The sequence below is a fragment of the Pseudopipra pipra genome, chromosome Z (genome assembly GCF_036250125.1).
Source record: "Pseudopipra pipra isolate bDixPip1 chromosome Z, bDixPip1.hap1, whole genome shotgun sequence".
In the NCBI taxonomy this organism is placed as follows: Eukaryota; Metazoa; Chordata; class Aves; order Passeriformes; family Pipridae; genus Pseudopipra; species Pseudopipra pipra.
Genome location: NC_087581.1, coordinates 42,515,678 through 42,541,679, shown reverse-complemented (window position 1 = coordinate 42,541,679; position 26,002 = coordinate 42,515,678). Strand labels below are relative to the sequence as shown.

The window sequence follows — 26,002 nt, the reverse complement described above, 5'->3', positions numbered from 1 at the left end:
ACAAAATACCTCAAAGAGTGGCTAAACCTGTTTCTTCATGTGAGAGCTCTTGAGGTTCCCAAGAGGTGGATGTTTACTCATTCAGGAGGCTTTGATGAGGGTATGGTAGGAGAGAGTCTTCAGCTTATAAAGAAAAAATATTAGTAGATGTTCAGTCCAAAAAATGTATTAAGAATAATTGAATCAAAGGATGCCAGGTTGGAAGTGGACTAGAAGAATCATCTGATCCAACCTTTCCTGGCAAAAGCAGGATCTAGACAAGATGGCACAACACATGGACCAGCTGAATCTTAGAAGTGTCCAGTGTTGGGAAAACCACCATTTCCCTGAGGAGATGATTCCAATGGCTAATTGTTGTCATTGTGAAAAAAATTTCCTCTTATATTTAATTGGAACCTCCTCAGGAATAAATTGTACCCATTATCCATTTTCTATGCAGCCACCCTTTAAGCACTGGAACATGGTGAAAAGGTCTGCCTTAAGCCTCCTTTTTTCAAGGCTTAACAAATACAGTTCACTCAGCCTCTCCTCACATTGCAGCTTCCCTGCCCCTCCCTTTGGAAGTACCCACTTCCCCACTCACCTTGGCATCACCAGTAAATTTTGTCAGGGTACACTTGATCCCGTCTTCCAGGTCACTTATGAAGATATTAAACATAGGTGTATAACTTTGTTACTCTCTTCACTTAGCTCTCACTGCATTAGTTGTGTCAAACTCTTTCACTCATTGCCATCATTATAGTCTGAAGATCAGGACACCACAGAATGTGGGGCCTGAGGGAGGGAAGATGGAGAAATATGTCAGCTTGGTCTTGTAGATCAAGAGCCAGAGCAAATGGAGAGACTGTAAGGTGAGTGAAAGACAAACACCTTAGGTCACAGGGAGATGAAGAGAAAGGGCTGTGAGTCAAGGGTGGACAGCTATATCAGCTGTGGTGATGGACCAAGAGTTCCTCTTTTTATTGAGATGCAGGTCTGGTCAAAAAGCACAATGAAGAAAATACCCACCTGCAGTGAAAACTGGGACTGGATAAGATATGGGGAAGATCTGAGACTGTAAGAGCAGAGGTAGGGGCAGGCAGGTGAGGAGAGAGGGCTGAGGAGTAGGTGCAAGGTGAAGGGGCCCTTTGCCAGTGGGTCATGTGGTGAATAGAAGAGGAATTGCCTGGTGAACAGTCCCACTCAAAGAGCTGACAGTGATGGATTGGCCACACAGGGTCAAAGAGTATGTCATGGGTAGGAGAGGGCCTTAAACTGCAGCAATAGTCTTAATTCACCCAATTCCTTCCTTTCTTCTCACTAGTTCCATGCTACCTTGGTTTAGTACCTCTGTCTCCAAAGGCCAACACAGGCTCAGTGACATAAAGACCTGGTCTTTCTTATGGTAAATGCATGTCAACACCTCTTGAAGGAGATACCTAGGCATGTACTTGAAGATTACTCATTTCACAGATGATTTGTCATTCTCTCTGATGAATGGATGTTTTCCTATCCTCCTGCACTCCAAGGGATTTTACACTTCCCTGAGGCTTGTTTACTTTTAATAGATAATTGTACCTCTAGATATTCAAAGATCTCTGATTCTGTTTTTGAGCATGATGGAACATGTAGTCTCAGTGGGATTGTGTGGTCTGGGATACCAAATAGCTGTGTTGTCTGATAGCTCTGTTGTAATTTTGACTTGCTCCATTCTTGTTTACACTCATTCTCCTCTTATACTATGGGAAAAGGTGACTGGAAGGTCCTATTCTATTTTTGCCACACTGTTAATTACTGTGTACACACACAGAGACATATATATGTACATAAATATAAACACAACTTTATTGTTTCTGCCCTTAGATGAGACATTTCTGTGGCTCTCTCATATGCTTTCCAGTCTCCTCTCATAATCAACTTGTTCTCTGTGCTTTTTGACAGTCCCTTTTTGGTTCTGGTGTCCTGGAAAGGGTGTCTGGAATGGGACACAGATTTGGCACTGTCTACGTGGTTCGTTTTCCTCCAGTACTGGCTAGAACCTCTGTTTGGATCTGCAGGATTTACAGCCACTGGCAGGGAATGAATGTATCTGTTACATCTTCCCTGAAGTAACGTTTACAGATCCGCTGACGTTTTTGGCAAGTAAAGAAGGACCCAGAAGCCCCACCAGACCAGTAGTGCCCACCAGGAGCTCCCAGTAAGGGTCTGGGTGCCGGCAGTACAGCAAGGGCTGTGGCACTGGGCAGAGGAATAGCGAGGGACTTCACTCTCCCTGTGAGTGAGAAGCAGTGTTGATCTGTGGAAAGAAAAACAAGAGAAGATGTCAGTGAGTCTTTCAGTGATACATGTTCTTCACAGGCTGGGGGCTGCTGGAGGCAGTTCAATGTAGATAGGGTTGAACTGTCCTTTTAAAATCAGTCTTCATCACTCTCCTCATAGGCTGTGGCATCCTCTGCTGAAAGCCCCTGAGGCTCTGCTGAGCTTGATGGACAATTCCTTTTCTTTTTTCCTCTTTGTGTTCTCTCACAAAGAGAAACTGCTTCTCTTCCAGTGAGAGGAGGGAGGGAGGCAGGGAGGGAAGAAAGCAGGGAGGGACAGAGGAGAATTTTTTTTCTTGGCCTGGGATGTGTGCACCTCCACACTTCCAGCCCTGTCCTATGGCCAGGCTGGATCGCTGTTGGTATGGCAACGCATCCCTGCATTAACCAAACTGTGAAAGGTGAGGAAAATAATTATTCATCTCCATTTAACTAGTGGAATACAGAGTCCCGGAGGTTAAGGTTTCTTAGAGGAATTTGTGATATGGATGTGTCCTAGTGGTGTTTTGTTTAAGGTGTCTACAATAGCTGGATCCCCCAGGAATCAAGGTACAACCATCACTGCTCTGAATCTTTAGGTGGCTTTGACAAATGTATCTCATGAAAAAATTAAACCTGGGGTTTCAAGAACCATTTGACCTTTTTCTTGCTTTGCAGTCATTAAAGGGATTGTCCCAAGTGAGCTGATTGAGGTCACAGAGGTGGCCAGTGCAGAGGTGGGACTGACCCACACCTCTGGAATTTGAGTTGACTATCTTCTAATGTTTTCCTCTCTCATACTTGTTTTTAAACAAATAAAATCAAGTCCAGCTTCTTAGCCCGAGCTTCTCTGTGCTTAGGTGGACAGTTTGGATCCTCTGAAATAGCAATAGCAATTGGAAAAGAAATGAATGAAAATTGACTACGTTTGGAAAAGTAGAAGCTGATGGAGCACATCATACCTGTCCTGAATGCAGTCTATCTCCATGGCCAGTGGTTTAACTATGTCTATGTGCTTTGAAAAAGATTTAATATGCAGGAGCCTGTTGCCTTGACCTAAACTTAGCAAAGGGGCATCTTGAGGCATTGTCACTTCCTGGGAATGTAGCCTAGCTTTGCATCATTTATGGAGTATGCATTATTCTGGGCTAATGTGAATGTAAGCCTTTGATCTCATGCCATTGCACCAAGCGAAAGAGATGTAACTGTTGAATTCCTTCCTCTTTTATCATTCCTCAGTCAATAATACTACAGCTTACCATTCCTGCATCCCTCTTCTCCTTTGTGCAGCTTCTGGGACTATGTTGCTTTCCTTCTGGTTTTCAATCCTGCTGCATTCCCCATGCTTTCAAGGCAGGTTTTGTACAAGAAAAAAAGAAAGTACATTTCATAATGCAAACATGCCCTGCTCAGCACTTTCAGTTATCTTATTTATACACTGTAGTACATCTTTCTCTGACCCAAAGATTATCGTTTCCCAGAGCTATCATCATCACTTTAAAGCTACCTCTGAATTGTGCTCCAGCAGATGGTACAACCCTATGAGCACTGCGAGAGCCAGGAAGGGATGGAGCAAACCTGTACGTGAGCAAAACCAGGTTGCTTCCCCAACAGCCATGAAACCTCTAACTTGCATTGTTTCTCACAGTGTTCAGCTTCAGTCTGTGTTGTTGAGTACTGTGAGGCTGTGAACCACCAGGGAAATCAAGGTGGTTGTTTTTCTTGTTTTGGGCCTGTCTACTCACTGACTTTTTTTTTTTTTTTTTTAATTTTTCCCCCCTGCATAACAACTGAGCTGATTAATTCCAAGATAGAATACCAAATAAGTAAGAGTCATTCATTATATGCAGTATTCTAATAGATTTCAATGCGATCTAAACTTGGATTGAATACTAACCCGTTGATTGCTATTCAGTTGTTTAAGCAGCTGTGCTATTAAGCTGAGCAATTGCACTGTGTCATCCTTCTCTTTCTTCCTTCGATTTCTACCTCCCTTTCTCCACTCTTGAAATGACTAACCCCTTGTCTGTACATTTTCCTTCAGTGGATATTGCGTCCTTTGTAACTGACTACCAAGTATACAATGGAAATGGTAGACAGCCAGCTAAAGTCATGAAAGATAATGTTATCCTCACTTAATTGGGTAAAATTCCCATGGGTATTTCACCAAACAGAGGAGGTTGTTATCATTCTTGTTGAGATGATAATAAAGAGGTGTCATGTACTGCTCCAGTTGTTTCAAAGGTGTCATTTGAACCTAGGGGAGTGTGGTGCTGTTAAACAGACCTGGACAAAGCCTTACAAAACTGAGTGCACATCTGTATTTGTGGACAGGAGCATTAAAAAAAAAGGCCTGATTATTTTCAAAATCTTGTACTTTTCTTTGACTCGAAGTGAAGTTGTGGTAGCTCACTCACTGTGCAAATTAGGCTCCCTGGAGTCTTGATTCAGCAGTGTACATAAGTATGTATATGCACATGTATATATACTTACTAGTTGAATGTGTATATGCATTTTTATACATGTTAATGTGCACATATAAGAATTTTTACAGATATCTAAGCTTTTTCTTCAGTAGTGAATTAGCTACATTTGCTTTCCAAGTTAAATATGTACTCAAAGTATCTTCCGGAAAACGTCACCTTAGTTATCTAAGCCTGAGTTAGATACCTGTCTTTAGGCTACTGGGTTTAAACCTTCTGGCTTTTACCACTAGTGATAGTCTATCCTGAATCTGATCTTGTGCAAAACATTGGACAAAGCCTTCATTCATTCACTTCTTGCTGCTTACACCTGCAGGCTTTTAATAATTTTACAGGTCCACCTCCTTCCATGCACCACGTAGGAAGGGTTATTACACATCACTGCCTGAAGTTGGGAACTAGATCTGTTGCAATAGTATAAGAGGAATCCTCATTAAAAACAAAACAAAAAATACTTACCAGCAGGCCTTTTATTGTACTTTGCAACTCAGATTGTGTTGAGCTTGTTATGAATTCTGCTGACACTTCTGCAAAGAGTCAAAGTGGGGCTGCATTGTAGTGATGGGAAAAAAAAAATCAGATCTCTTTCATATTCACTACTTGGATGCCAAAAGTGGTTAATGCCAATGGCCATTCTTGCTTTAACATGTCATGGAGAGGAAATAGCTGCAGGGAGAATTAGAGAGAGGGAAAAAGAGTCAGCTGGCTTGTGGGTTAACCGTGAGATTCCTGGAAGCAGAGAATTTCTTTCTTCATTCTGCACTGAAGCCCATGGATGATAAAGCTGAAGTTCTACATCATAAATTCCCATTTGGACATTTAGTTTTGAGAACCTACATCCAGCGTCCTTATCACTTTGAAGTTAAAGTCACAATCAGTAATGAAATCTGCTTGCTTTTCACACACTGAAATTAGCTTTGATTCTTTGCCTGAAACATATGTTTAAAAGGCAACATGCACATACTGTGCACTGACCCTATCAAAGCAATAAATACCATTGAAGTCATTTTCCGAAGCTGCCTACAGCATTAGTTTACTTTTAATATGGTGCCTCTGAAGGAGTGGTGAAGGAAATACCTATGGGAGCTATTTGCATTGTCTGTCTGGGGTGAAGTCCCTACCTTGCCCTGCTGAAAAAGAAAGTAAGAGGAGATACTAATTTCTCTTTGTGGTTGTGAAAGATAATGTTTAATTCATTGGATTTAGTGCCTTTCTAAGGAAAAATGGAATTCTATTTGGGTGAGAAAAATGCTTCTTTGATACTTAGCATGATTTGAAGCAAGGGTTGAGGCAGAGGGATATTGCTGCAACTGAGAATGGGCTTTAGTCTGTGACAGTTTTCCTGGTTCTTTATGATTGCTGCTTTAGTCTTTTTGCTTTGTATTACTTCTTCTGCATTGTTACCTGGAGATTCCTCCCCGCTCCATAGGTTCCCTTTGCAGAACAAGGAGGATATGGGCACGCACCAAAGGACCATTTCCAAAGTGAACCCACTCACTAGGCAGACTGCACCCCAATGCAGGTGAGGACCCACAGTATTTAGAGATCAGGTGATCTAGGATCACAGAGGAGTTTGGAGGCAGAGGCAGTGCGTGGGTAAGACCACGGGTTGGTTTCACACTTTGGTATCACCCTTCTTATTTTAGCACCTTAAAATTACCAACTCTTCCGTACATTTTGCTGTGCTAGACTCGTGGCAGGCTCAAACAAAGCATGCACTTGAGTGCATGAATTTTCACTCCCTTGAATTTCAAATGACGTAAGCACGGTTTAGGTTGTACAAACTCGAAAGATCAGTTCACTGGCAAAGGAAACACATTTTTTGTCACTCATGGTCACAACTAGAATGACAAGGCTAGACTCCTCCATCACTGCTCTTTAACACTGTCAGCACCAGTTTTACCAGAATTATCCTGTCTGAAGCATGAATGGGCCTATTCATTTTCTTACTTGGTTTGACCTAGGACTCTAGGAACTATTTAATAGCATACAGGCTGAATTTTCCTGGGAAGAAATTATTAAGTTAAAGACTGGGCTAAAAAATATGCTCTCCTAGCCATGAAATGCTAATTTTTTGTTTGTTTGAACATATTTGTAGAGTATCTGTATTATGCACCATGCTTCTAAATATTGTTTCATGCTGTATAGTGAGTTTGAAAATTGGCACTTTCCAGGGTTTTGTATTTGTGTAGGAAAGAGAGAGAAGTGGGCAGGAGAAGTATATCGTTTTAGGAATACACTTTGATTCAATTTCTTGCTTTTATTGTGTCCAAGACAGAAAATACTCAGATCTCATGCTGAAGACACGTTTTCAGAACGCGAGAGTTTTACTTTAAATGACTCCGTGGAGAAGATGATCTCAAGGAGGGAAATGCATGCAGTCTTTCCAATGAGATAAGAATAATAATTGCATTTCAACTGTGCATTTCTGTAACATTGTAAATACTATATAAATTGCAAGATGGAGATCATATTCAGGTGATGACAGTGGAAGTCTGGCCACCAATGTGGGGAAGCAGCAGTCTCACACAGGAATTTGTTGGCAGGTTAACCAAAAAACGTCTCGTTTTCTTACCTGTAACTGAAGCAGATGCTCATGGGTATAAGGAGTCTTGTAAGCTGAAGTGAGTCGTGCTTTGTAAGTGGTTTTCAGGAAACTATAAAAGACAGATAAAAGCCATCTGAAGTATAAATCTGAGGCTGCAAGCTCCTTGTCCGCATAGCATAGCCTTGTCCTGCTGAAACAAATGTGGCTGTTGTGAGACTAGTGAATTTGTGGGGATTGCTGTCAATGTCATTAGGATGCTTCATGGTAGCAGGGACTAGCTAGTTTGATTCAAAACATAATTACAGATAGATCTTGATCCCCCTGCTTATGGGCAGCTTTCTTAGCAAAGCTGATGGCACCAGCCTTGCAGAATGACCCGGCTAGCCTGTGGAGGAAGGTCATCATTAGCTTGTCCTCAGTGTAAAAATGGCCACAGTGATTCCTTTCCTTCATTAATTCCTCTGTAGAGCAGATGTGTGGTTCCACTGCAAAGGTAGGTTTTGATTTCTCATTGTCCTTTTGCTTAAGCTCTCCTCGTCCTGAGGTTCACATTTGTGGAAGTTTGGAAAATTGCCAGAAGTACCTTAGTCATCCATCATTCATGAAGACCTGGAAGAAGTTCTGGGCATTACTGGATGACAGTTAATCACAACATAACAGGGCAGAATGTAGTTTCACAGTTCTTTGGAAGAGTTTGTTGGGTGTTCTTGTGAGAACTGCACAATGACAGACCTGCTCCTCACACCCGGCTGTTGGTCCTGTGGTGGTGCAGTGCTCCAACAGACCTGAAAACACACTACCAAGATTTGAAAGTGTCTCCTCTTACTGGGAACAGGAGGACAAAAAAAAAAAAAGGCTTATTTTATGGAACATCTGGATGTTTCACCTGAAAATTTAATTTTTGTCAATATTCTACCATTTTAAAAGATGTGTTTTGAAAACTGCTTGTTCCATTCTTCAGGAAATCCTCTCTATTTTTTTCAATGAAAACTGATGGAAAACTAAGTTATTTTTTTGTCTTGAAAACCAGACCTGTTGTGAATTAAGACTTTTAAAAATGACATTTGAAAATTCAATGCTTAATACAAATTCAATATAGAAGTCTTACAAAATTAATTTTTAAGGAAAATTTAGAAGAAAAGGTGATTTCTTACAAAGCCATCAAAATAGAAATATCTTCTTTTTTTGTTAAAAGTAGATTCCTCCTGCTAACTAATTTTTAAGTCCCACATGGATTGGGTAGACAATATGAATCTTTGTTTTATTTGTTTTTTTGCAGCTGTATTTATAGGCAGCTTTTCAGAAGGAGAATTTCTTTTCTTTTATGATGGGCTAGAGGGCTTAATATTCTCTTGCAAATGATTGTGATTGCACAATTTATGATGCTATTTAATTTCTTGTTAAATACAGTAGTAGATACCAAGTTAATGCTGGTGTTTTCTTTCTTGATGAAGAGTTTACTCTTTACAGCATCCTTAATCAGAAGGGTGCTGCTTACTCCAGGACAGGTCTTTTACTGAGCCTTGTGTGTTGAAGGCAACTCTCACAAAATTTGCAAAAGCCCAGGAAATTATCCAGTCTTTCCCTTCCAATTCCTCCTTCCAGCTTTTGGAGATCCTCTGTGCTGCTGTTTAGGTACTGTAAAAACCCTGTGGGCAGCAACCTCTTGAGGACAGTTCCTGCTGAAGACCATGACAAAATCCCATGAGTTCTCTCCTGGCTTCTCAAACAGAGATGCAGCTCAAAAAAACCCCCTAACCTGGTTGCTTATGGAATGTTATCACTTGCTACGGGGAAACCTATGCCCTAAGAAGAAGAGGAGAGGAACCACACCCCAACAGGATGAAAAAACCTGAAATCATAGAATCATAGAATCAGCTGGGTTGGAAGGGACCTCCGAGATCATCAAGTCCAACCCTTGATCCACTATCGCTGCAGTTGCTAGACCATGGCACTAAGTGCCACATCCAGTCTCATCTTAAAAATATGTTATAGAAGAAGGAAAGAGAGAAAATGCAAAGAAATCATGCCTAGACTGTCTGGTTTCTGCTTTGTCAGGATTAAGAATGCTATCTTTGGGAAGATACTTTTGGGGATAATAAAGGTAGGGCATTTAGCAACCTGAACAAAAACAAGTTCCTATTCTAACAGATACGTTTTTATATAGTGTTTGAGGCTTAGAAAAGGAGTGTTGCAGATTTTACTCACCCATTCATAGCAAGCATCTAAATGCTGATATTTGTGGGGAAAAAAAAAATTAAAAAAAAAAGAGAAGAAAAGAAAATAAGGAGAAACAGAAAAATGAATCTCTTGTCAATTTGACCCCCCAGTGGTTTAGGTTTTTTTTCATTATTGATATATCTGTAATTTTCATCTGCCCTTTGTTCTGCATGTATATTTATATGTGTGTATTTTTTTTCCACAAACCTGCAGTGCAGTAGAAAGCTAGATTTAAATATTTTCAGACTGACTGTACTCATCATTTGCATTCCACTGACTCATTCAGAGCAAAGACATCTGAGCAGAAATACAGCAGATAAAAGAGAAACCATTAATCCAGGGAAGATTACTGGCACAGAATCTTTATCCTGTATCCTCCCTGAAATGAGACAAAGATCTTACTATGTACATCCCTCTGGCTTAGCTTCAGAAAGTAAGCAGTACAGCAGTATAGACATGGTACTTTTTAAAGGCACATTACATTGGTCTGAAACTTCGGTTTTCTAGCAGATCTTATTTCTGCTGAGATGTTGTTCAGTGATTGCTTTCTCGGAAGCGTCTTCAGCACCCAAAGCATAATTTTTTGTCTCATGTAACAAGTAAGACAACACATCCCTTACCTGCTCCTCAAAAGAAGCGTATGTCTCGTGGAGAATGGAGACTGTTCTGTAGCACATTGGTTACACAGTGTAATTTACAGGGTCCTGCTTCTGCTGACACCTCATCTTGACGTGAGCTGTAAATGCTAGTTAGATTTTAATGAGCCTAAGAAGGCTAGAGCTTTCCAAATACTGGTGCTTCATCTGTGGAAGGGGGTATTGGCTGAGGATGTTGAGCAGGCTTGCCCTTTTCAGGAGACTCATTCCAGGTGAGTGAGTATATTAGATTTCAGAGTGCAGCAGGCTTTTATCTCCCTTCTCCGTGAGTGTGGCAGGCCGCAGTTGCTTTTCTGTTTGCTGGTTGTTTGTCTTTCTCCCTCTGTCTCGGTGATATTGATCCCTCAGTTAAAAGAGCTGAGATAGAGACTGGGAAGCATCCCTTTCTTCTCTGGCAGTAGGTGGAAAATCCAGTTGCAATGTGATTACTGCCCTGTCTCAGCTGCCACTGGTCATTGACCATCTCCTGCAGGTATATTTCCATGCCATAATAATAACAAAATCTACTGTAGCCAGTTAGAGCTTCCACTTGAAGCAACCCAGAGGGTTAGATGACTTTCTGGAGGTAGTCCCATGTGTTTGTGGCCTTATCTTGCTATAGTGTGCATTCAGCTATGAAATAAAATTGCAGGAAATGATTCAGTTTTGAATCATTTTATTTAGACTGGCAGACGCCAAAAACTCTCCTGTGAGCTACAACAATGTGGACTGCTATTAGATGGGAAATATAAATACTTAAACTTGCCTGATGAGTTAGACTAGAAATGCAAGCAAACTGTTCTGAAGCATGGATTCTCAGCTTTTATTCCAGACAGTTTTGTTTCTCCAGAGCCTCTTGTTCAGGTGAAAAATGTTTTCCTTTTCTTGTCTCTGTGTAGGATGAATGTATATTAAGACCTCTGGAAAATAGCTAAGCACAACAGGAACCGAGACCAGGAAGAAACTCTTTTCCTAAACAATCCAGCATCCTCTTCCAGTTCAGAGCAGGAGAATATTTAAGAACAGGGAAAACCCCTTGCTGTTATGGAAAGTTTAGCTTACCAAGAGTAAACTGTGATCTCTTTGTTGTTTTAAATTGATGAAAAGTAAGGTCAGAAACAAACCTCATTTCTTCCATAATCCAGAGCCTAATGTCTACAGTGGCTTTTTTCCCCTGTAGTAATGTTCACATTAAGGGTGATTTGATTTCAGGTGTCAACCTAAAGATCTGAGTAATAACCTTTTTCAGTTGGAACCTCTTATTTATGGAATAATTTTTACCTGTTTTTAATTGCACCTTCTTCTCCTGTTAATATCAATTATCTCTCCTACTCCTTTTTAGACTCTGTCACCTTGCCAAATATTGAAATAGGAAGGTTTATTTATTACAAAGGATATACGAAGACAAAAAAAAAAAAAGGACATGTCTTTCAGTGTTCTGTCTTGCTCTTCATTGTTCCTTAGATTTGAAAGGCAAAAGTGCAGTTCTGATAATTGTGTGGGTTCTTCACACTTCCTGCTAGAAATGGCCCTTTTCTGCTTCTCCTCTGGGCTTTGTCTCCAGGGCCTGTGCCTTGCATGCTCCCTTTGAACCACAGCTGTTTGTTTTGTATTGTGTCAATTAAAATTTGACCAAATGACATTACAGATGAGTGGTGAGAGGAAAAGCTTCCAAGAGGACTTCAAGTAATCTTATATCAGCCAGTTGTCAGCTGCATCGTGTTACTATGCAGCATGCTCATTCCTCTTTTGATGTCTTTGCAGATGTTTTAAGCTTTACATTAAAAAAAAAGGAAAGTATTTATACAGGCACATTACCTCACCTGAGATGGTGTCATTGTGCTGTACACTTTACATACAGTAAAAATTGCTTCTCTGTTCCTCCTACAAACTTAGCATCTAAATGATCAAGACACATAAAGCTTTGGAAGTGAAAGAGAGGTCCAAGGTCACCTCTGCAGGAAAGCAACAGCACACATCTCCCATTCTACAGGCAGGTGACATTCTGTCCTGTCTCTTTTATAACAGCTTTGATAAGATGACATTTCACAAATCTGAGAAACAGACACTGCCCATTTCCATACTTGCAGGAAGGGTGTCTTCAAGTGAGGAAGCTTGATTACAAAGTCTGCTGAGTATGCAAGGGAAAGAATGAAATATTGCGCTTGCCACAGTCCTGATTTTTGTTCTTCTCTCCCATTATCTAAAGGAAATACGGTATGATCTTTGTTCCAGTCATTGCAAACAGTTTTCAAACTAGTACAGGCAAAGATGTGTGGGATGGAGCCAGGACTATTTTTTTTGTGTATGTGTGTGCACATACCTGTGAAATATCTTATTTCTAGAAATCATCACATGCATGAAGTTAAACCTATTAGCAACTGTTTGCACATTGCAGGTTTGGGGTTATTTATCACTTGCCACAGAAAAATCTTTCAAGGCCCTGCAGAAACCATCCTCCGGAGTTCCTTTTTTCTCATAAGGCATCCTAGAACAGTTTTGCAGAGACATGTTACTGTCTCAACCCCACTTCTAGGGATGGATAAGGCTGAGGAAAGAGCTGGAACTTGGCAGCTTGGAGAGAAAGAGGAGCAAAGATCCTTCGTGCCTCATGGTATAGAGATCACATCAATGCCAGGAGCTGCACTTGAGAGTGAATGGAAGAATAACAGACCCCTGCATGTTGCCATGGAGCTCTTCTGCCTGGACTTCAGGCGTGCTGTAAAATACTATCCTTCTCTTTGCCTGTGTTACAGGCAGTCCTAGTTAGTCCTGGCAGCATTACTGTGCTCAGCAATTGGTATTGTCCCCATAAAACAACTAGGTTAGTGTCAGGAGAGCCATATCTAGGCTTGCATGCCCTCACTCCTTGCTTGCACACTGTTTTCCAGACCACCAAAGCTCTGCTGCTTTCCCCATCTCAATCACCACAAGCATTCCAGCTCACCATCAAGCTTACCACAGAGACAAAAGCTCCTTCTTAAAAGAAAAAAAAAAAAAGACAAAAACATTTTTATCCTCAAGAAAGCCAAGATTTTTATTTTTAATAATTTGTTGCTTGCCAGTTGTAGTCTACCAGGCTTCCCTCTCCTGGTGTCTGTAACTTAACATTATGAACTTTCTTATTAAATCAAGTGCTTCCTGAACAATAGGTGGTGGAGTGGAGGAAAAACCAAACATTATAAAGGAAAGTTAATACTGATAAGGTGTTGGCCGCTGGCTGTCCCATTAGTGTGAGAATGCACATTCTCTCCCTTGAGGGTAGAGCACCTTCTGATGGAGTGCTTCTTATGTTGAAAAATGACAAGCATTAAGAACCCCATGCCACTTCATTGCTAAAATATTTACTAGAGCAGGCTTGCTTCCTCCGTCTGAAAGTGTGGTGTATTTAGAGGAGTGTGCAGTAACGGAGCATCCTGCTCTGAGCAGTGTTTCTGAAGAATAAGGCCGTACGTTGTGTGAAGGGGTGGGGCAGGGCTCATCCATTATCCCTTCTGTTTGCAGGTGTTAGAAGCATGCACGGGACTGCAGGAGCTGCTGACTGGAGCGGATTCATCGTAGTGTGTGAAGTCCCTGCAGGGGATGGGAAAGGCTCAGTGGGCTGAGGAGTTTAGGGTCTGGGATCTCTGTGTGAAATCGCCAGGAAGGGACAACTTCAGTAAAAGGGGATGTTTAGTTTTTTGGGGTTTTTTTGGTTATCATTAAAATGACAAATCACGGTACTCCATCCCCACATAAGTATTACAGGTCAGCTTCTCAACTAATGTGCAGTGGCAGGTTTGCAGTGTGCTCTCTGTAGCAGCTGGGAATCTGGGGCTGTTGGGTATGGGAAGATTCCTTCCCTGCTTTATGGCCGTGAGTGTTAGAAATAAGGTACCTTAGCTCCTGGCCAGAAAGCAAGAACAATTGAAGATGGAGGTCACAGAAATGACAAGAGCAACTCTTGTAATTCAGTGTTGTCAGCACAAATGCAGCAATTGATTGAAAAGTGTCTGCTAACCAGGCAGCAAAGAGAGCAATTAGAACTGAAATAGCAACAGGGTCTATTTCAGAGTTTTACGATTCCAGCTTGCACCACCCCACTAATTCTAAGTACCAATGATTTTTTTGTCTGGGCTGGAGTCAGCTGGGGACCAGGAGCAATCTGGGACTGAAAGAAACTCAGGACTTCTCAGAGCTTCAGCTGTTAAAAGTGTGTCATAAACACATCCTAAAACTGAAACACAACCCTCTGATCTACCTTAAGGATTAACAAGGTTCACCATAGAGTGTGGCTTGGGACCACTTCAACTTTACCGTAGACCGTGAGGTCTGCTGGAGTCACTAGATCTCCTGCATCAGAGGTACATGATAGAGTTATCCCAGCAGAAAGGGTGTATCAGGGCTCAAGATGGACAATGTTTTAGGAAGGCATGATTGACACTGGATGCAAGAGATACCCAGATGAGGGTATTTGGTACAGTTTGCTATTGTTGAAGATCAGATGTTCGATCTCTGACTGGGGTAAAGAAAGACTTTTAGACAGTCAAGGAGGCTTTCTTGTTGTCCTGATCTCCAAGGAATGTCATATTCGAGAAGCATAGCAGAAATGAGTAGACTTGGTAATCTGGTAGAGTCATAGTGCTTAAGGCACAAAGCAAGTAGGGTGAGCAGGTTGAGGGACAGGCTTCCTGCTAAGGAATGCATATAAGTGAACCATCTGTGAACAATGGGCAAGAGGCGTTGTCCGATGACAGTAAAAATTACTTACCAACACAGTGTTTCTGAATGGAAGGAAATGATGTCTAGAGAAGAGAGCTCTGTGCAAGCAGACTTGTGTTTCATGTGTGTGCTAAGATTAGCTGCTCGAGGAGAAGCTAATAGACCTCAGGAATGGATAAATTCTGTGTGTGAGGCTCCACGGCTTGAAGCACCATTGATCACACTGCACAGCACACAAATCTAGTCTGAGTCAGAACTTTCAACAAACCGTGCAGCAAGGAACACTCTGATCTCTGAATAAATATCAGCAGGACAGTAATAGCAGTGCAGTGCAATGTTGAACAGTTAGTTACTTGGAGGGCTGCTTTATCAAGTAAGAATGTGTAAGAGAGTTTCTTGGTTTCTTGCATCATTACTAAGGCTGGGATGGTTGCTGCTTAGCCCTGGATGTATTCCAAGTTGAGTGAAAAATAATTTTTAACCAACCACATTGAGGCTGTATTTGCAGAATTTGTGTCTACAATAGTGCTGAATGCAACATAAAGAAAGCTATGTGTGCCCATGGCATTTTGAATCTTAATTGACTTTATGGGGAAACACAGACACACAGTACCTCATATAGTGGGAGGATGAACAGAACTACTTGTATATGTTCTTTTATAACCCCCTCATCCCAACCAGAACTGATTACCTGTTAAAAGGTAAAACCATGCACCATTTTTCCAGTTGCAAATGACTGCTGTATTTTAAGAAAGGAACTGAAATCTTCTACTGACTCAGTTGAATGTGACATACTTTTGAAAGTCAGTCCAGGGGTGGCTGCCTCTCATAGTCAGATGAAGAACAACTGTGTTATTTAGTTTGCACAGAAGTGGCAGACAGTAGACATGGATTTGAGTGCTGCTAACTCTCGCTAAGGAACCCTGCACCTTGCAGCATGAGGAGCCCTACTGCACTGTGAGGAACTGCTTGTGGATTAAGTCGTTGCTCACTGTGAGCAGACATGACTGTCTGTACCCCTCATATTGCTGTATGTTTTGGTGCTGAATGCAAACTATTATCTCTATTTAGCTGTTGTTGTTGCAGTCATCTTTTCTTGCCAGCAACAGCTATTTCTAGCTAGTTAACAGGTTTGGAGGCCTCTCAAGAGGCCTGTCACAGAACTGTTGCAAGTGAACTCTAGGTATCTATTTGAAACTAATCAACCCAACATAAGAATTAAATCTCTTATCCAGAAGTCATTACTGCAGAGGAATAGACTTGTGGCAGAGAAAAGGTCACATAAAAATGTTCTTCAGTGATGCACAATTAGGTAGGCAACACCATCTTAGAATACCCAGTTCTTGAGTGGGTACTTGAGGAGCTTATATTTCCTGGCTTATTCTACATCACGAAAAAAGGAGACTGGGTCATTTTATTCTGGAAAGCATTTTTCCCATCTCTTTGGCTGTCACATGTATTTAACTTTAGTACCCTCAAGGACAATGTGGTGGATCAGCATGCTAAGGTCTACAGTCTACAGCCTGTAGTTTTTCATTTCACATTGCTTTAAGAATAGTCGTCTTTGTTTCCATTTTGAGCCACGGCTGAATTCTTACATGTTGTCTGATCTTCAGGCTGAAATACCCAGGAGAATAGGCAACTGTGAATCAACTCTCTGTGTGCTTTCTAGCAGGTAGTCTAGCAAAGAAGGCAGTATGCTTCTTCTTGTTTCTTTAAATTGATAGGGATTTGAAGGAAAGGACTTTTATTAAAGTCTCATGAATGATTATTTTCTTCCTGCTGATGATTCTGAATTGCATGCAGAAATATAAGAACCTTTTAAGAGAGCCCTATGGATTTAAACCCAATTCTTTAGATTTATAATTAAAGCTCTTTGTCTTTATGCTATCCTACACCTTATGAGAAGGATCACCTTTCTAATTACATAGTACCAGGAGGTCTGTCACATGCTTTTACTTAGTATTAAGGTACACAGTTGCTATATTTTTTTCTTTTTCTTCTCCTTCTTCCATAGATTCTATATTATGTTTTGGAAATTCAACATAATGATTTTATTTTTTTTTTTCAGGCCAGATGTTTCACTCTGCTATGTTAAGTCATCTTGACATACTGCCATGAAATGGAAACAACTGCTAGTTTTAACATTGCTCCATATCTTTATTAAAAGGTACGTCTCATGAATCTTAATTCCCCACACACATGCTATCTTCCTCTCTCCCCCCTCTCTCCCATTACACTTCTTTCTTTCCCTCCCTAAAGACGGAGGAATATTAAAATTTTCTTGCTGTTCTGGCTGAGTGGTTAATGAGGTTCTAGATAGCATAATGAATATGCAGTCCCATTGATTCTGTGTGTGTGTGTGTACGTGTGCATATGTGTGCATTTGTGTGTGCATGTCTTTAATCACAGCTGGAATGCAAAATCAGGCTCCACCTTTCAACTCTATCTCCATCATGCTGAGAGAGTGAGAGAGAGCGAGACTGAGACTGCTAGACAGCTCGAAAGAGATTGCAGCTCAGATGTCCTGGAAAACAGCAAATCCCTCAGACCTGGCAGATTCCGTTACCATGAGAACTGCAGATATTTCCATTGTGATGGCTTGCTCTAGCAGCCATCTGTTACACCCATTTGATTAGGAAGTACAGTTAGCTTGTATGGGATTTTCACTGCACCTTATCCCATGGCAGCGTGCAGAAACTCTCTCTCTCTTTTTAAATGCTAAACTCAATGTTTTTAAAGCGCTTTAATTTACTGAGGCTGAAGGCATTTAATGAAACGCTAGGAGGACGTCACTGAGGGACAATATCTCTGAGAAGAAAGAAGCACATGAGATATGTGAAGAGGATTAGCGTCCGGTATATAAATAAGATCAGCCCAGAAATTAGCTGTATTTAGCAATTCCTCATCCTTGCCAGGGAGAGGAGCTTGATATACAGACCTCGTGAAGCCATAATAAAATTAGTAATTGCCTCCTGTTAGTTAATCCCACTCCATATATATTTACTGTATGCATGCAATAAACGCATGCAGCAAATACATTTCAGGTCCTTTGTAAAAGAAGGGAGAAAGTGATGACTTTCCCCAGATGCCTGAAGTGGTACAGTGACTGCACTGTGTAACAATTAGATTAGCTGTAAAAATTTAATAGTGCCATTTGACTTTTCCTAGACACAGACAACCTTAAACTTTCTTGAAAGTTTTTCTGTAATTTACTGATTAAAACAATTGTTTGGAATAGTTGAGTCCCTTGGTGTAAATTAGTGGTGGAGGAAATGGTAATGACACATCAAATGGATATAAAAACAAAGGAATCCCCTTCAATTAAAACTCTCCAGACATTCTTCCTAAGTGGCTGGCATTCCAGATTCAGGGTAATCTTATGTGTGGGGTAGTTGCCTCGAGTAGCTTAAAATGACTGAAGGTCTTGTAAACTCAGTGAAGCTAATTAAATTCTCACACACTGAAATGAATTTCTGATTGCTGCTAAGGAGGCATTGAGGTCAGCTACGCTTTTCATTGCCCACACTTTATGGCCAATGCCAGATACTAAATAAATCAGATCCTCAGAACCAGTGGTTTTGTTCCTGTTATATATTCTCCCACCCAGCTGAACATAATTCCTTATCTGTCTTCGTCTTGGCATGAAAAGTTTTCTCTTCTATTGTTTTTCTTCACATAGCACCAGATTACCATGGAGAAGACTATGATATCATAAGAAATGAATGAACATGTTTCTCACCATGGGTGAAATATACATTAAAGACCTAATAAAGTCAGAAATCATGTAATGGGCCTGGTAAAATGAGCTGCTTAGTTAGTGTAAAAATAAATGGTTCTTCTTTAGGTCTCTTCTTCAGCTAAGTTCTTAGACACTTTGCTGAGCATGGAGACACAGAAGAACGTATTAAGAGCTTTTCTGAATCTGGATCCATGAATGTAAAAAGATAAGTAAAATTTCCCTTCCCCTTTATAACAGGAGATTTTCTTGTTGATCATCTTTACAGCAAATTAGAACTTTGACTTCCTGCAGCTTCCCATCTCACATAATCCTGGAGGCTGAGCCGTGGAGAAGAGAGTGCTGCTTTTTTTTTTTTCAGACAGGGCACTTAATATGAATGTGGTATCTGCCTTTGACAGGCAGCAGATGTATGGAAGCCCTGAAATCTGAAACAATAAATACCATTCAGAGTCTCACCACTGAACTTTCTTATAGAACTGCCTTTGTTAAATGAAACATTTACAGGAATACCATCCCCCTCTTCCCACCTATCTTCAAGGCTAGGATCTGAACCATGTTTTTAAAGTAAAGGTTAAGTACCTGAGGCATGAACAGTTGACATACAAAAAAAACTAAAGTAATTTTATCATTCATTTGCCAGCTACAAGGTGTGTCAAGGGCTTTTTCTTTCTCTTTGTAATGCATGAGAAAACAAACCTGGGAAGTGTATGCAAGGAATATTTCTTTTCTGCATTGGAATGTTAACATTTGCACCTTCTGACTTAATACTGTGTATTTCTTCAGAGTCATCAATCTCTTCAGAGTCATCTTGCCATCTGTACCAGCATTGCTCCAGGCTTCCATATGAAAGTCCAATCTGGCGGTATAAATACCGGATAATGAAGAGTGGGTGTTAAAGTTTCTGACTGGTTGGAAGATGAGTATGTGTCTATGAAAGATCTGAATTCATGTGTTAAACAAACAGAAACTATGTTAACATGGAAGTTCAACCAGAAAGAGCATGCATGTTTGTCCTCATGCCCTCTCTCACTCTCTGTGGTTTTTTTCTCAATTTTTTCTTTATCTTTCTCATTTTAGTGGAGTTCACCCAAGATCCAGGAGAAAAATGTTCTCTAACCATGACATTACACTTTGGAGATTACAAATAGGGGCAACATGTTGACTTGCTGTAATGGAGGGTTCTTTTTTTTTACCTCTCTCCTTTTGCTCCAGGAAAGCTATAACTACATAGATTAGCAAAACTTTTGCAAGAATGGATGTAAAACAGATTTATCTCAGTGTCAGCTTTATCTGATCCATTTGGTCTTGCAGAGTTTGGATGGTTTCCTTTGTTACAATAACCAGCTTTCAAACATCTATATCCTTAGGGTATTAAATGTCAGCCTCTAGTGTATCGTTCAAGGATAAAAGATTGACAATACTGAAATACTTTTTTCTTCTTTTTTTTTTTTTTCCTTCTCCAGCACTGGCAGAGTCTTTACTCTGCACACCACTGCTGACCCCAGAAATGACCCACAGGAACTACTGGCAAAAGGAGTGAAAAGGTATTTCAGCTCATAGGCATTAGAAACTCTCTTCATTAATAGCCTTTTTGCAGACTTTTCAGATAGATTTCCTGTCATTGTGATGAGGATGTATTTGTAACGAGGTCCCTTAAGTAAGTGGACAGTGGACAATTAATTAAACGAACTAGGACTTTCTGTATTGTTTTGTGGTTTTTATTTTTTTTTTATTTTTTTTTTTTTGTTTTGATTGTGTGGGGTTTTATTGTTTGTTTTGTTTTGGGTTTTTGGTTGGTTGGTTGGGTTTTTTGTTGGTTTTTTTTTGGAGTGAGGGAAACCTTCCTGATGGTCTTGTGTCCTCTGTGCTGGGTGTGCAGCCCTTTGCTATCTGTTGGCCAAGCACTTCAGCCCTAATTTGAACAAAACTCTAAACATTCTGCTGAGGGAGGTACACTTTTTGTTTCGGTTGGCATCAGAACTGAGGAAAATGTGCCCAGCAGATCGGTGGTCGTATGACAGCCCCTTAAAATGCAGCCAGCAGAACTGGTGTGCTCTGGGTACAGCTGAAGATACAGAGTTCCCAAAGTGTGCCACTTGCTTTCCACTCTCTTGCTGCCGAGCAGCTGGGACTGTGCTGCTCCCCGTCTCTGCGCAAGGGGGTGACTACTCTGAGCTTCTTCTCTTCACACCTCAGGAAGATGGGATGTCCTCATTAATCCAAAAATCCACCAGATACAGAGTTCATCACATTGATAATGTGTTGCTGAGCCTGATCTTGCTGGAAGAGGCAGGTCGAAACTGACAGTGTTTGAGTTCACATCAGGGTTGTACTGTTGGGCGCTAGGAAGGTAGTTAGAGTAAAGTTTGGTGTATTTATATCCTCATGTATTGTACTGTGTCCTGTACTGATATCCACACTATGGATAATATGACCATAATTCTGGTTATACCACAATTAACCTTGTCCATCCCATTGTGCATACTCCAGTTTCCCAAACATGTCACACCAGTGGAGATCTACAGTAAGGCTGAATTAGGCTTATTATTATATTTCATTCTTAGATTGCCCTCTTAGCGCACTGGCCCCTTTAATTAAAAGTTTGCAAACATGCATTCCTTAATTAACTTCTGACCTTCACAGCTGGTTATGAGACAGCTATACTTCATGTTTTTGAGCAAAGTCTATTTCCCTCTCTCAAGCCCTTTCTCGTTTTGGAAATGGCTTATTAACTTTACAGTCATTGAGATATTTCTCAAAAGAAATAAAATTTCTTGGTGAACATGCACAATTTTTCTCTGCGCACAAAAGAGTTTAAATTTTCACTCCAGTTCTGTGAGAATATTGATAATTACTTTATTAACCAACTCACAAATAGCAAATGTGTGAGGTTAAAAAAGTCTCATTTGAACTTTATGAACTCATAGGTGAAAAAGAAATTATTTAAGAGTAACCATGACTGTTGGCTAAGAAACCATCATTTTCTCAGCAAAACAGCATCCGTTAAGGAGGTAAGGATATTGATCTGCTGGTCAAATGTGTCTGAGATTTTATTCTGACAATTATTTGCATGCATGTATTTGCATGTATATTTAAATCTACTGGTTTCTGTATGGAGTTGACTTTGTCCACACATCAGCTGCTTTGAGGAATTAATGTTCTTTACAACCTTTTTCATCATGTCAGAAAGGGTATGCCAAAGAAAAGGTCTCATTTCAGGCAACTTGGTCAGATACACTTTTTTTTTGTCCTCACAGTGATGGACATAAAACATGAACAACATGATCCTAGTCTCACTTATGCTGTTGTAAATCAGGGTGAGCTTTGCTGAAACCAGTGGAGTTAGCCCACTGTTTAAAGCAAACTAAGGGGAACCAGTACTTGCCTGTACTTCCTTTTGTTTGGCACTTATAGTCTGCTCTGGATGGACCAACGCAACAACAACAAAAAAAGTCACTAAAAAATGTTTGTAGTTGTCTAAATAGTTGCCTCTGAATTTCAGCTGTGGAAAGTTGTGATCCTCTGTAATTGCTTCTGAAATCGAGATCTTTAGACACCAAGTGTCCCTGGTCACACAGCAGCAGGACAACACAGAGCCTCCTCCCTGCTGAACGTGTGGTTGCCCTGATATTTTGCAGTCTTTTAGGCCTGTAGGTTCAGCAAGTGCAACCCGAGAGCCCTGAGTACAAACTCCTGATCACACCAATTAAACATTTCCTCCAAGATGAAAGGCAAAGGGGCTTTAGTGTGCAGTGTTTAAGCCTGTCTCTCCCTTTAAGTCTTGAAATCAGTTATTTATGGGAAGCAGGCGTCTAGGCTATCCTACCCTTTTCTTCTGTGCATTGGAGGCAGTGAAGGTTGCAATATTAATTGCTGCATCAGCAACTTCAAGATTTAATGTTTTTCTCCATTCTGCAGGCAATGTATCTCTTGCGTGATTTCCCTCACAGTCTTCACTTTTACAGCCATCTGAATGATAAGCAACAATAATGTCTCTGGAAGTGATCCATAAATCATATTCAAATCCACACATCCAAATGATCCTATTTTTAATCTCTAAACTACTGTGGTGTGTGCTTGCTAGTGCAGTTCAATTGGAAGCATTATGCTCACCACCTACATGTTTCCTTCAAATTTGTGCTAGTGCATCAAAAAAAAAATAAAAATTCAACCAGATGCTTGAGTAATAACACATAGAAAAAGTATGGGCAATGAAGACCTCCCTAAATGCTCATATGAACTACAAATAACACAATGTTATCAGTATCAGTTATCAGTTATAAAGAGAATAAGAATGATCTTGGGTTTAGATCACTGCATTAGAGTGGACAGTATCTGAATTATCTTTGTTCCTTTTCCACAGTCACACTGCATCCAGCTAGGCCTTGAACACTTCCAGGGATGGGGCAACCACAGCTTCTCTGGGCAACCTGTGCCAGTGACTCACTAGACTGTATTTTGTATTGAAGATTAAAAATAGTCCCACGACACTATGTACTTTTCTTCTGGAACATCCATCATTTGTTGTTGTGGTCTTTGTAGAGGTATTCCTGGAACTAATACTTTATTGTGGCTACAGCTGAAATTTCCTTTCTTTCTTTAGCTCCTCTCAGGCAGTCCAGTGGGATCTTCTCAAGATAAAATTAGAAGTGGTGCCAAGGCTTCACCCAGCATCCTTATTCTGGAATGGCTATGTCCCTCGTGGAAGTTTCTAGGGATCGCTTGCATCCCTTGTCTGTCCATGTCTGGGGGGCCTCAGCATTAGAAAGACATGGACCTATCAGAGTAGGTTCTGAGGAGGCCACAAAGATGCTCAGAGGGCTGGAGCACCTCTGCTATAGAAAGACAGGCTGAGAGAGTTGGGCTTTTTCAGCCTGGAGAAGAGAAGGCTCTGGGGAGAATTTACAGCACCTTCCAGGACCTAAAAAGGGCTTATAGAAAGGAGGGAGAGGGACTTTTTGTATGAGCAGATAGTTATAGGACAAGGCACAATAGCTTTAAACTGAAAGAGAGCAGGTTGAGAGGAGATGTTAGGAAGAAATTCTTCCCTGTGAGGATGGTGAGACACTGGAACAGGTTGCCCAGAAAAGCTGTGGATAGCCCATCCCTGGAAGTGTTCAAGGTCAAGTTGGATGGACCTCTGAGCAACCTGGTCTGGTGAGTGGCATCCCTGACAATGGCAGCAGGGTTGGAACTGGATGGCCTATAACGTCCCTGCCAACCCAAACCATTCTATGACTCTATGATCTGCGTGTTCAGACTTGTGTCTGGCCATTTCCTTGCAGCTGGATACCAAAGGAGAAGGGAGAAAAGAATGTCTTCCCCTACCCATACCCATATGTGAGTTAAAGCAGACTGTCCACGCCTTGCCTACATCATGGGTGTTGCCTGCAACTCTGAGGGAGGATGGGAAGTGTGTATCTCTGACTCTGATGCTCCCACATATGCCCACCACGTGTCCTGAAGTATCAGGTACACGTCTCCTTGGCTGCTGGGGCACCTCATTATGCAAATATCCCCCGAGACAGTAGTCTCCTTAGTGCTACCCAGGTTGGAGTGATGCCTAATATACTTAGTCCTGACCAGAATGCTAACAGGCCTGTGACTTCAAAATGTTTGGTGTGCATTGCACATGTTTCTATTGAGGTGATTTCTGTGGTTACTGGAGACGGTTGGGTTTTTTTCTCCCAGTGGCTGGAAGGAGCCACGAGAGTATTTTTATGTATAAATGGGATTCTCAGAACATCTGACTTGGGGTGTTTTCAACTAGGTCATAGTTCTGGGTGTCAAGGAAGTGTGTAATATCTGAAAGGATGTTGGAATTGGTCTGTGTGAGAGGCTGGACTTCTAGGCAAGCAAGTAATGACAGTTCTGAGTCTCCACTTTCAGCGTGTGCCTGAAATAAACATGCAAACAAACCCAAGAAATTTAGTGAAATCTCAGTGTAGGAATTTAAACTTTTAAATGACACTAATGGGGAAATGGGAGCTATTTTCAAAGAAGTTCTGGCTTCTGCATTGTCAGGCTCAGTGTTGACAATATCGCAGGATTTGAGTTTTTTTGTTGTTTGTTCTGTTCAAAGCAAATCAATGTGCAAGTTTTTTAAGGTGAGAAGCTCTCTTAGTAATGTAAGTAGCTAATTACCATTAGGGGTTAATAAAAGGGAAATGCTCCCTTATCAGGTAGTGCATGTTTTGCTTGACAATATCTAAATTATTTATTGTGGCTTTTCTATGGTTTGCATCTAACATTAACTGAGGTGGAGATTCTTAGTTTAATTCACATTAGACTTGAACCTTTCTAGCTTTCTTTTTTAACTAAATTCAGCCTTTGTGGAATTGCAGTGAATGACTGTCCAGATTTTAATGCAAATAAGGCTTCTTTCAGCCTTATTTTCAACAAGCAAATGTGGAAACAAACCAGATGTGATTTTCTGGATGTCTACACATCAGAAATAGGTGTCTGAGTGAGAACAACAAGTTTTGGTAGAGTACACTATAGAAGAAATGACAATTGAGTTCAAAATCCAAGATGGAGACTCAAATTCCTCTAGGATACAGGCCTAGAAAATTTGAACATTGATAAGAGTGCTGATGTGAATTTTCTGTGTATGTGCAAATGGAAGTGTTTCAGTGTTTCTCAAATAACGTGGATGTAGACAAAAACCTTATTTTGGGTATTTCCTTTTGAGTCGTTATTGTCAGCTCCCCTTTTCATCAAATAGTCCTATAAAGACAGGTAAAAATCCCCATGGAGATGAGAGGTATCCTAAACAGAGCTTCCATCCTGCAAGTGAACCTTCTGTAGTTTCCTTCCTCAGTGCTTATGGGTGGCAACATTTTCTTGCATCCTTGCTCCTTTATGGTAAATGAAAGCAGCACTAACAATTGCAGAAAAAAAAAATTACCTCTAAATTATATATTTTTCTCAGTTTAAAAGTATGTAATTTCACAAGGAATGCTCTGGGACTGATCCTGCTGTGAAGCCATTGTTCGATTTCTCTCAGCAGTGGTAAGGTGCCTACAATTCTTAAACTGCTGAATAGTCCCTGTGAAAGTCAGGGCACTGATACTGGGGATGACAGCTGACTCTGGGATATCGGCACAACCTCTCAGACTGCTGTAACAGCGTGAGATTTTGCTCCAGGGTTCCCAGTGCTTGCGTCGTTTGTGTGTGTCAGGCTTCTGGTTAATCATAGCTCACCATGCAGTGAATGCATCCTATTGATTTCACCAGTACCAAGCAGTTAATTTAAAAGAGATAACAGTGTCTGTCTTTTGCCATCTTTCCCACTCTGAAAGAAAACAAACCAAAAAGAAACAAGAAGATTTGAAACCAAACTACTGTAAGGGTTATGCAAGAAAGCAGGGAAGAAAGTTAGCCTTTCTGAGAAGACT

The 26,002-nt window shown here is 40.8% G+C and overlaps 2 long non-coding RNA genes across 2 annotated transcripts; one reads left to right on the top strand and one right to left on the bottom strand.

Moving 5' to 3' along the window:
* Positions 1-1,811: 1,811 nt before the first annotated feature.
* LOC135407182 (uncharacterized) lies at positions 1,812-8,061 on the bottom strand. Its single transcript, XR_010426748.1, has 4 exons — positions 7,335-8,061; positions 5,219-5,425; positions 3,536-3,621; positions 1,812-2,275 (listed from the first exon to the last, which is right to left on the bottom strand). It is a non-coding gene; the product is annotated as an uncharacterized LOC135407182 (long non-coding RNA).
* Positions 6,193-20,266, top strand: LOC135407181 (uncharacterized). Its single transcript, XR_010426747.1, has 4 exons — positions 6,193-6,281; positions 16,935-17,033; positions 19,389-19,525; positions 20,069-20,266. It is a non-coding gene; the product is annotated as an uncharacterized LOC135407181 (long non-coding RNA).
* Positions 20,267-26,002: the final 5,736 nt, after the last annotated feature.